Source organism: Ursus maritimus, unplaced genomic scaffold (assembly GCF_017311325.1).
Source record: "Ursus maritimus isolate PB19 unplaced genomic scaffold, ASM1731132v1 scaffold_3, whole genome shotgun sequence".
Lineage (NCBI taxonomy): Eukaryota > Metazoa > Chordata > Mammalia > Carnivora > Ursidae > Ursus > Ursus maritimus.
Window position 1 is genome coordinate 33,190,256 of NW_024425563.1, and position 12,879 is coordinate 33,203,134.

Genomic DNA, 12,879 nt, shown 5'->3' on the forward strand with positions numbered 1-12,879 from the left:
GAATCATAAGGGACCAAATATGAGGTCATAAAAGGGATCAACGGATAAGAAAGTGCTCTGTATAAAATACAGTTTACTGTGTCCTATTCATTCTATTTATTATTGTCTTTTGATTCCATGGCAGTGGTCTGCTTACCCTATAATTTTGCGGCTGCATATTTAAACATTCAGTTTCAATGACAGAGAAGACTTAAATAAACTATGACAATGATGGTGATTATTAAATGGTGGAAACACTTAGAAACCAAATTATCTATGCAATATATCACTGTTTTTTGTTTAATCTCATGGAAACATCATATTCAAAGTTAATAAATGTCCACCATTTTGTCATTGTAAGATAGTCTACAAGCAGTAAGGAAGAAAATTAAGACCATGTTTGATGCTGCAATTTTTGGAGATAATTTCCCATTGAGAAGAGGAAGCATGGTTAATAGTATACTTTACTGATAAATCTTTTGTGGTAGAATTTTTGCCACCACCAAGCAAGTGGTCCATGTTAAGAAGCAGGGACATTTATGGGGAAGTCGGCTAGTTTCCTTAAGCCGAGAGGTAGTGAGCAACTGACAGGAAAAATGAAAATGTAAAAGTTGACAGGGGCAGATTGTGGAGTACCTTGTTCAGGGGATTTTAGAGGATGGGCCAGTGTCCTAAACTGGGGCCTCAGCCTTCCAGTCTTACTCTTTATACTTTGTCTTTGGTCTGATTGAGTCTTAATCCACTGACTACTCCATCTTCTCACCTTTGGGCCTTTGTTTCCTCCCTGTCCAGGCTTTACTTATTTCAGTCAGTTCTCACTGGTAGAAGCACTTCTTGCCCCATTGTCCTGTTATAACTGATGATCCTTGACCAGCACAGCCTCTCATCTGCACCTTAATCCTTAATTTTATCACACCTTCAAAATCCCTTTGTAATGTAAGGTTACATATCCACAGGTTCTGGAGATTAGGACATGGACGCCTTTGGTGAGGGAAGCATTATTTTACCTACCATGGAATAATTGAAAATAATTGGTAAAAGCTTAAAAAGACTAAAACAATATATTTTCTAAAAAAAATATATATATTCTTTTTAAATTTCAATGAAAAAGTTTTAATTGGTTTGTCTGCTCAAATTAGAATGGAAATAGAATCCTGGATCTTCATCTCTGAAGTTACAGTAAATATTTTCCACATATTTCCAAGCTACAATATTAACTAGCATTTTGAGTTTTTTGTTATTTTTCAAAAGCAATTGACACACAAAAAAAGATCTTACGAAGAAGTTTTCTGTTATTTCAACTCTTGCCAACTTTTTTATGCATTTGTTTATTTCTTAAATTTATCCCTCAGAGCAAGAAGTTTAAAGAGATTAAATAGTCATGATATTTATTTAGAATGAGCCAAGCTGAAAATAATATTTTCTGCCTTCCTCACGTCCTCCCTCCTCATCCACCTGTTCTCTATCATGAAAAGGAGTTGGATGTTTTCAGGAAAGAAACGTTTAGGTAACAGTAAAGATGATATAAGGAAACTTCCTGGGGAAGAGGACTAGGACTCTTCAGAACAGTGTACATTTAATACACAGATCTAAAGACAAAAGTGAAACAAAACATCTTAAAAAAAAAAAAGCACTCATCTAAAGTTAATATTTCCTGATGGTAGATTTGAATTGTAGCATTGTCCCATACTATATGAAGCCAGATCCTCCACCATGTGATGGTTACAAGACAGACAAAGTGAAACACAAAAACAAAATCATGAGTGAGCCAAGTCAAACTTAAATAATCATGGGGAAGCAACTCTAAAGGCTTTTCCACCAGAGTGGAGTCAGCCGATGGATACTTGTATACAGGTAGAGGACACCTCTTTTTCTAATAATGGAGGCTGGAGTTAATTTTTATTATCCTTGCCAGCTGGTAAAAAAATACCTTATAGTTGAAAGAATATCCTACTTGCAATCAAAAGACAAAAAGTGGAGTTCACTTTTTTGCCTATGTGATTGTGAGCAAGTCCAATAACCCATTTGAGTTTCAATTTCTTCATCAGTGGAATGAAGACAAAAGTCCTTCCTCAAACCATTGGAATGTTGGATTCCACATGTGACGGTGGCTACAATTAACGGTATTCTGGGGCTTTCATTTAGTCCATGAGGTCCTATGATTAGTTTTCTTGATAAATTAATGTTTTATGGCTATGTACTTTCTGTAACTATAAAAAATTTGCAATGGAAGTATGTTTCTTTGATTAGAAAGGACCATTGTTCTTCAGTGATGAGGGGAAGGTGAAACAACTCTGTAACCGAAGGCCTTTCCTACATGAAGGCAGGATGACTGGAGGAATTTGATTAATGTAGATAAAGTAATAACAGATGCATTTGAAACACAGAGAGCCAGAAATCATCCTATTTACTAGTGAAGTAAAACAGAGACAATGTAGATTTTACCCTTTTTTTCTAGAAATACTAGTAATAACTATAAAAATTGAGTGATAGAAATGTACTTATGAAACAAAGCCATTTTCTGCAGTTTGTCAATCAAAATGAATAATTTCAAAGTCTCATTTTCAATTAGATTATTTTAATATTTAACTACCTAAAATGCCCCAATCGTATTCTTTAGAAAATGGTTAGACTAGAATACCACAGTTCTAATGATGACATTTTATTATCATAAAAATGACTTCATTAATTGATGATCATATATCAACTCATAAAGCAGATAAAGGACATAAAAAGTTTTCAAGCCTGAGATAGTATAAAACCATTTGAATTGTTTAGAATTTTTTTCAGGAATAAACCTTTGTGATTCTTTTATTCTCACAAAAAAATGTATGAATTTCTTTGTTATAAGTTCAACTACCTTAAGTAGCCTGTGAGTTTCTTTTACAACATGGTCTATATAAGTTGACAATATATTGATATTATCCCAAATCTAACCATTAAGATATATTAAAAATGTAAAATATAATGCATTTGTAACAGAATGATGCAAACGATGGCAAGTGTTACAGGGAGGTTTGGATTTTGTCCCAGGTGTTTCCATTGCTGGTTTTGGATCTATTTTAGAACATGTAAAATTAAAAATAAATGCACTGATGATTTTCCAAGGTATTTGAAACAAGACCTCTAAAAGAAGTCAGTCTTGTTTCTCCTTTATTCTCTGAATCCTTGAAAGAACATTTACAACTTCACAATGAAAATTATTTAAGGTCACTATACTGAGGATGAAAAAAAGTAGGTTTAACTATTACATGAGAGTTTTGTTTAAGTTGAAAGTAACTGTGAAGTATAAAGTATCATCTAAACACAATTGTTGATTTCTGAAGCAAAGAAAACTTATAAAACTCCTCCTAATAAATATTAATGTTTAAGATTTAATGCAGTCAAACTTTTTAAAAAATAAAAAGTTTAAGACATTTTACTGAATCTAGCTTAAGTAACTAACTTGTATATTTCTACATTTACAGAAGACAATTTAATTGTATGAGAAACTTCTTAAAGCTTCAGAGAATAGTATAAACTCATTTAAACACAGCTAAATGCACTACATACAAATATGTCTAATATCAAAATATAATGTTACACCTGAACCATTCCTTCTTATTAAAGGAAAAACACATCTTTCATTCATTCAGTTGGTCTGTTGAATCAGTAAGGACATTTCCTCGTGCCATTATTTCCCCAAGAGATAACATATTGCTCAATTTGAATTTTGATTTTTGATACATTGTAAGTTCTGAAAATAAAACAAAGTTAAATATTTGCTGAAGTTTTTAAAAATAATTGCGGAGGCCCAATCAAGTTTTTTTTATTTATGATATTTAAGATTAAATAATATTATTTATGCAAGACATATAGCATAGTCCTTTCTACAGGCTGTTCACTCAATAAACAAAAAGAATACAAAATCTATTATCCAAAAACCTAGGGCTAGATGTGTTTTAGAATTCTCAGTATTTCAGATTATTGAAAGGTAATGTAGTACATATAGAGAGGCCCAAGATGGCAAAACACATTATTGTATCTGCAGCAATGCCTATGAATATCTGCTATAAGTGAGATAAAGAAAGATTATAAATAGCCTTACTTTATTTCAGATCTGATTTTGCCACCGAATGGGTTTGCACCAAACTTAAAACAAAAACAAAAACAAACTTCTGATTTTCAGAGCTTTTTGAATTCTGGAATTGCAGTTAAATGTTGAGGTCTGATAATGAAAGTTGTAATGCACTTGGATTAGGAAAATAAGTCTACATCTATATCAAAGGGTTGAATACATAACTTTGGAAATAGGAAAAACTAATTAATTAAGGAGGATTTACTCCACTGGGTAACACATACAAACTTCAAGTGAACACTTTGCAAAATGTGTGAAAAAAAATCAATAGGATCTGGGGGAAAAACAGAGTTTAGAATCAGAAATGATTGCCTGATGTGAAATTAGAGCTTGGAAGTCCACCATCTTCAGTCTTAGGCCCTCTAATCTTCTAATTCTCTACATCTTCCCCAAATCATCTCATCAGTTACCATCTAAGTGTAAATGTCAAGTTAGTTTTATCCATAGTCCATACTTCACTTCTGAGTTCCAGACCCATGTATCTCGTTGCCTACTTCACACCTTCAAAACATTGCAAACTCAAAGTGTTCAAAACCAAACTTAGGATTTTCTGTCCCTTCCGAAACTCCAGTCTTCTCTGCAAAGGGCATCACTGTCCATTCAGTCACATAAGCCAGAAACTCAGGTGGCATTTCTTGATCAATTTCTAAACATCTCTGAAATTCGGCTACTTGCTTCCATGTGATTACCTCACCCTTATCACATGATCCTAGTTCAAGCAACCCATTTTTCTTTCCTGGACTCTCCTTTTAACCCTCTAGAACTCATCCAACTGAACTACTGTGTCCCCTTCCCTGTGATAAAGAAAATAAGACACCTTTATACAACTAAAAACATTTCATGGAGTGGCCCGACTGGCCTCCTTAGTCCCAGACCACACTGTAATCTCTCTGCTCCAGTCCTTTCATTCCTCTCAAACATTTTTCTCATCTTCCTTCCTCCTATCAAGGTCTTCGCACATGCTGTTCCATCTCCCTGGAATGCATCCTCTATACTCTTGCTCTAGTTACTTCCTTTTCATCTTCCAGATCCAGCCCTACCATTCCTTCCTCAGGTAAACCATCCCAAACTTCTGTCTGGATAATTTCTGTCCACATGCTCATAGTCTTGTGTATCTCTCCTTCTGATTCTTACAGCACTTGAGAATTTACAGTCATTCATGTGATTGTTTGACTAAAGTCAATCTCTTCTGCCTGTCCATAAGCTGCATAAGGAGAGGGACTGTGTTTCACTTTGCTCACCACTGTTACCCACATAAATGGCTATTGTGTAGAGGGACACATATTCATTTGAATAACTTGCTTCCCTCTTATCTAGGTCTGTCTGCATGCTTTTGTGATACCTTTTACTTTCACAAAATGTATCATATTGTGTTACAACAATATGTTTAGTTATCTATCTCTCTTAATAGACTGCGAACCCTTTGAAGACTGGGTTATATCTGTTTTGTTCAGAATTATATCCCCAGAACTTATTATAATAGCATAAAATCTGATGTGTAGTAGGCACTCAAAAATATTTGTAAAATCAATGAATGTTAAACCTGTGAGTTCAGGGTCAAATGTATTTTAAAGTATCATGGCTTAAGTAATCTCCATGTTTCATATTAACTTATGTTGGTCATTGATAATATTGCCAGTTGACTTTAGTGTGTGCATGGCCTGTTGTGTTGTTTTAAAGCCAACATGAGGTAGTTAGTCTCTGACGTGATTCTTAATTGATGTTTATGGCTCAAAAATTCCAAATACACATACTTTTAAGAAACAGATCAGAATAAGTAAACCACAATTATTGCTGATATTTGTTCTAATTCTTTCAAAGGTATAATACAGTAATTTTTTCCTGAGATAAACATAAACAAAACAAATCAACAAAGTATAGATGGAGCTAGACTGAGTTGTAAGAGAAGACTTCATGTTATAAATATGAGTGCTCATGGAGTGCAAGCATTTTTATTGCTAGAATACTACTGAATTAAAAAAAAAACTCTGCTTAATAATATTCATGCCTCTTTAAAGTCTCTTAAGTGTGGGTCTCTCCTCAAAGACATACCATTGGAATTATCCAAATTCAAATGATTGGGACTGAAGGAATATGTTACAATCACACTTTACATTATTATCCATTAAATAGCTTTGGATTATATAATACTCAGCTGAAATATGCTGACAGTTATTCAGAAATCTAAGTAAAACTTTTGATGAACCGGGCCCTACTTTGTTCAGTAGTTATATCTCAATCAGACAAGCTCGACTGTATAATTTTAGGTTTAGTCAGGATGAGATTTATGGGTATATCATATCCAAAGACCGCTGTGAAAATGTAAGATTTGAAGAAATGAGTTATTAATCTTTACTATATAACATTAACAAATGTCGTGTGACTTTTATGAGTAGGTACCTAGAAGTAGTTGATTCATAAGCCCCCCAAAATAGAATTCTTCTTATATATCTCTGATGCTTGGAACATAATGAATAGTCACCTATTACTCACTCATGAAGTCCAAGCTTTTACTTCATTTATTAAATTCAAGTTTAGTACAAAATGAACAAAATTAAATAAGGACTGTCATGTTGTAGTGTATGGGATTGCCTGTCTTGCTTTTCGATAGGGATATGTGAGTGTATACATACATGCAAGTGTGTGTGTGTGTGTGTGTGTGTGTGTTTGGTGACAGTGTACGAGTTTTTCTTTACTATCATGAGGTACTATATTTCCTATAAATCTATTTCTTGCTGAATATATTTCTGTTTCTATTCTTTCAAATAGTCTGAACATGCTTATTAAGTAGGTGCTCATGTTTGCTTGATTGATTAGTTTGGCTAGTCAAATTAATGGTGATAAAGTCTTGTTATTGAGATAATTGCTTGTGTGATGTTTGCCATCACTTTTTAGTTTTGAGTTTCAAAAGGCCAGTACCCAGAAGGTGTTTTATCTCCTCCCAGGTCCTGTGCCCTCAGTTTAGATAAGTGGTCTCCAGGTGGATAGTGACATGTGGGTCATAGACCTGCTTTCTAGAGAGGAATGACTTTCCCTTGGGACTAGCTTTAACAAAGAGCAAACTCTCATTAAATGTTAAACTCTCAGTAAATGTTGAAAGAATTAGCTGAGGGCTTTTATCATCATCTTATGGTTTCTCTATAAAAAGATAACATTTTAAAAGAAGCTTATATATATGTGGGAATCATGTTTATAAGTTTTTATATGATGTACAACAGTATTAAGGAGATATGATATAAGCAGACAATCTTATAGATAGAGAATCACAGGGTTTGTTGGAGTCCTTCAAAGATTTTTTTGGTGCAACTACCTACTTGCTTCTAAAATTTCTTTGTACATTATACTCTCTCTGTTGTTATCCACTGGATGGGATATGAAACCCATACAAGAACTAGGTCAAAAGACTACAGTATAGAACACTGAAAAGTAAATTGGAGGAATGAACTCATGTATCTAGGAGCATAATTTGAAAGCCACTGTGTGAAAATAAGAATGACTCCACGTGGGGGCATAAAGAGTCCTTCTAGCCAGCACTGCATGGCTGGCCCACATTACTCCACAGTCTTCTACCTACTGGGAGATTTTATACCCAAATGTAAATAGGGTCACTTAATAACATTTTGTTAATCTTAATTAATTTCTAACAAAACTTTGCTGATGTGTAAAATTGAACCCCCCTCAAGCTTGATCTAAATTCTGAGACTTCAAAAAATTTTATCAGACATCAGTTACCTTAAATCATTTCCTGTTGTTTCACCTGCTATTGTCAGAGAATGATAGCTGACTCTTTTCTATGACATTTGGCTGTTTCTCCTGGACCTCCATCAATTCTCTCAATTGTCAGGATTCCTGCATCTTTTCTAGTCTGAAAACAAATAGAAAAAAGAAAAAAACACACACACAGATACGTACATTTTGCATTTGTGATATGATTCCCCAATCATTATGTTTCCTGTAACCAGGAAAATGCATTTTTTTGCTTCCTGACCAACTCCTTCCCTTTAGCTTATTGTATTTGCAGGAGTTTGTGTGATTTTAATATTTTAAAAATAGTTCACCCATTAAACACATTGTCCTAGTTCTCTTATTAGTGGATCTAAACATTTTTAGAGCTTATTAATACGTTATTTCTAATTTCTTAAAAGACCACATCTTTTTATTAGAACATGGGAATCTAAACTACACTTGAAACATTAAAAATAGAGTTTTTAGGCTAAGTTTCTCATTTTTTTAAAACTCCAAATAATGGAACTTTTTTTTTAACACCATAATTTCTATCTAAAGTTTAATTTGAGACAATAGTGTTGGAGTGATGATTGTACCAGGTCAGCCTCTGGGTTAGTCTATCTGAAGATGGAGTCTGCAGTGTAAATTGCTCTGGAGGCTGTGAGTGCCATCTCAGAGTCCAGTCAGATTTGTACAAGGTAATGTACTTGGGCTTTTCACTGGAGCTGATTCATATTATGCTTTGGGCCTTTAATCAGAAATAAACATAGTGGATGTTATGGTGCATTGCCTAGATGATCCCCTTCACAACTGAGCCACTCTTCCCTTTGCCTTCCCCCCTGCTCTCCTCACCCTACTGTGGTTGAGGTTCTGAAATCACCCCCTCCCCCACCTCCAACAAACCTCCTGTAGTCACGTCTCAGAGTTTATTTCCCGGGTAACCCAACTTAAGATAATTTTTTTTTTAAATATGGGCATATGAAGAATTTCATCGCATATTTTACAAAAATTGCTATTGGGGTTTTGTTCAATATTTTGTTCAAGTCCTCCATGAAAAAAATCCAGCTTACAAATTCTCAGATATTATTTGTAAAAAATATTTGTCTTTCCTCAGAACTGGTATGATCTAATTACTTAATAAGAAATATATATTAGGTTGACCTATATGGAACCAACACTTTATAGATATATATAATATATATAATTTTCCCTTTTCCTCGGCTGCTAGGATGCTCATTGGTAAGTTTTTGTACTCAATTGAAATATTAATCTTCAGCCTACACTTCCTGGTGTAAATATCTCTTACCACATTTATACTTCATATTTATTTATTTATAACGTTATGAAAATAGAGAGACGATAACTACATTCTTTTAAGTGAAATAAAACAGATTTCTGCATATAGATATTAGACTTAACATGACCATTGTTACATTAGGTTTGCAATAGCAGTTTATCAGAGTGATAATGTTCAAGCATAGTAGTGAGTTCTGGGGATACGATTTACTTATTTGTTTTCATAAGCAAAATGTCCTTACATTTGGATGGTCTCAATCTCTTTGACAGTCCAGTGAACCAAATCACAGTCTATAGCTGCTCCAGCTTCCTAGGTGAAGACTTTGACATTCTGGTTATGGTTTACCAACACTTCTAATAGATTCCCAAAGCTCTCTGTGGTCACCATAGTAATTCAAACACCATACTTCAGTGACGCATTCATTCATTCATTGAACACATGTGGACACATTTTTAGTCACCTGCTGGGTGCCATTCTCTGAGTTATGTATAGGATGTATGGCAGGAAAGCAGTCAGCAAGAGAAACACAGTCCTTGCCCTTAGGGATCTCGTATTTTTCTTCCCTGTCCAAACTCTGACTAGAGCGCAACTCTATGAAGGCAGGCACTGTGCTGATTTCCCTTCTACCTTTGGTGTACCACTCAGTGCACATATGCTTGGCACTCAAAAAATATTTCTTGAATAAGTGGATAAATGAACAATGGCAACCTATCATTTCATTTATTTTATCTCATAAAATACTGGGACCTTCAGTAAGAGAAATAGTTTCATGGCTGTGTCTTCAGATGCCAGCCAATTTAGAAGTATTTTAAAATAGGCTGCACAAGGGGTGTGTGGGTGGCTCAGTCGGTTGACACCTGCCTTCGGGTCAGGTCATGATCCCAGAGTCCTGAGATCGAGCCCCATGGGCGCCCTGCTCAGGGGGAGCCTGCTTCTCCCTCTGCCACTCCCCCTACTTGTACTCTCTCTCTGTCAAATAAATAAAATCTTTTAAAAATGGCTGCACATGGTTTAGCTGCTGCTTCACACTTGGTTGTCTCATTGTTCTGATAATCAGTTCATGATTGGAGACTATGGAGGTTTTCTGGGGAGTAGTTTTTTCACATTCCATTGAATCTTTCCTACTCCGCTAAGCTTTTAGTCCCTTATGCCTACTCTACAGATGTTCTATAGATGGGGGTCCCAGACGGTCCTCACTTTTGCCTGCTAACCCATTGTAATTCTCTGTAAAAAACAAAAACAAACAAACAAACAAAAACCTCAATAATTTAGGCAGAATTAGAATTGATCCCATTTTATATTTTACTCCAACTCTGTATAGAGTGGTCTACAGAGGAGATGGTCATCTTGTTTTGAGAAAGGAGAAGTATTCATGTGAGTTCTTTTTCACAACTAACATTTATGACGGTCTCCCAACTTTTTTTTTTAACAACTATCATTTTATTTGGCTGAAGATGTAGAGGCTTTTTTTAAAAAAAATATTTATTTATTTGACAGAGAGAGAGTGCACAAGCAGGGGGAACAGCAGAGGGAGGGGGAGAAGCAGGCTCCCCGCTGAGCAGAGAGTCCATGGGGCTCCATCCCAGGACCCTGGGATCATGACCTGAGCCAAAGGCAGATGCTTAATCTTAATAGACTGAGCCACCCAGGCGCCCCTGCCTCCCAACTTCTTGTCTTCTTTCTTGTTTTCTTTGATCTTTTGCACTTGAGATTTCCTTCCCTTTGCCCCTCTGCAAGGCCATTTCCTTCCAACACCTGATTTATAATCACTATCTCTTATAATTAATTTTAAAAATCCACTGCTTTTTGTGGCATTTTTAATTCATTGTATACACCACTGAGCTTTTCCTCTGCACTCCAGTCATTTCAATTATTAACTCAAGAGCCAATATTGCATAGTGTTTAGGAGACCAGTCTCTGCATTCCAGCTGTATCCCTTACTAGCACAGTGATAAGACGTGTGTTATTAAGCCTCTCTGTCTCTGTGGCTTCATCTATATGGTGCAATGGGGATACTAATGATACTTCCTTCCTAAGGTTGCAACAAAGATTAAAGGAAATAATGAATGTAAATATCTTAAAACAGTTCCTGGTACTTGTTGCATATTATTATTATCATTATTGTTTTTACTGTAGTTGATATTAATACTGCCCAACTAGATCATAAGCCTGTAGAGCCCTGAGATTTATGACTTCTCTTGATGTAACACCGAATGCAATAAGTACTCTAATGAAAGCTCTTAGAGTCAATGGATGAAAAGTAAAAAATGAATTAGTTAATGAATGTTGTAAATTCTGATTCAACATACTTTTCTTAGAACAAGAGGCATTTTTCGTTTGTAGGAATACCATGCTCTTTAGTCTTCAATTACACTGTGTGATTTGTAAATCTGAAGATGCTATTTATAATGTATATTTCGTAAATGTATACAGATTAAGAAGGATTAACTAAAACTGTAAGATAATCTAAATAGCTACCCTAGAAAAATTATCACTGGCATTTTAATGAAATGTTATTTTACAACTTTAAAGCTCATAGCAATATAATTAGTAATATGTGTAATCTTTATTACCAATCTTAATCTTTTTTATATGACTGAAAAATTATTTTATGGTAGTACAATTAAAATAATGCTAAAAATGTCAGCATAACAGAATTAAACTAAAGTAACTACTACAATATTGTACCCCAAACCAGCTAATTTAAATGCAAAATACTTTGTAAAGGCTATTTATCTGGGTTAATGCATGTTAAGGGATTTAAGGAGTAGTTTGTGTGGCTGAAATAAAAGGAAAAATAAGCACTGTACAGCAATCTTTACTATTGTTTAACATGAGGGAAATATTAAATAGGTTTATATATAGGCCACTTGAGGAAAATGTGTTAGAAGCCACATCACAGCATAGTAAATATAAAGAGGACTGGCAAGCAATACTACTGTCAGTCTTTTAAAGGAAAAGCTTGACATGCTTCAAATTGCACTTATGCACTTAATATTATATGGTTAACTGTGATAACTAACCAGAATTTTAAGGCTATGTTTTGAAAAGGGATTTCAAAATACTGGACAGTTGTTTAGTTGGCACATGACACCGGTTAGATTTTTCTCTGAATGCTTCCTTCAATTCATAATAATCTACACAATTATTATTGAGAATATGGTAAGGCTTAAAAGTAAGATTATGTATTTATGTAATCTCTAGACCTAACCTGGGACTCAAACTCACAACCCTAAGATCAAGATCAAGCCAGGTGTCCCTAAAAATAAGATTTTTAAAAATAAAAATAGGGTGTGCCTGGGTGGCTCAGTTGGTTAAACATCTGACTCTTGATTTTGTCTCAGGTCATGAACTCAGGGTCATGGGGTGGAGCCTGGAGTGGACTCCATGCTCTGCAGGGAGTCTGCTTGAGATTTTCTCCCTCCCCCTCTCATTCTGCCCCTCTCCCCCACTGGCGCACTTGTGCACAGGCACACACGCTCTGTCTCTCTCTAATAAATAATCTTTTTTAAGAATAAGTCTAGAAGAGAAATTTTTTTAATTATGGAAAAAAATTACTTAGATTTTCACCACCCATAAAATATCATACTTAAAATTTAGTATATATATTTCTAGTTTCTGCTCATCATGGATAATTTTTAAAGATATTTAATAAATAGTAGTTGTGATTATGTCCCATGGAATATTTATATGTAATATAAAAAATCCAAGAAATACATATTATACGAAAATTACTTTATTTTCCTTACATTATTTTAGG

The 12,879-nt window shown here is 34.6% G+C and overlaps 1 protein-coding gene across 4 annotated transcripts in view; it reads left to right on the forward strand.

Moving 5' to 3' along the window:
• TFEC (transcription factor EC) overlaps window positions 1-12,879 on the forward strand; it is a 67,891-nt gene that overhangs the window by 10,533 nt on the left and 44,479 nt on the right. The window lies entirely within an intron of this gene.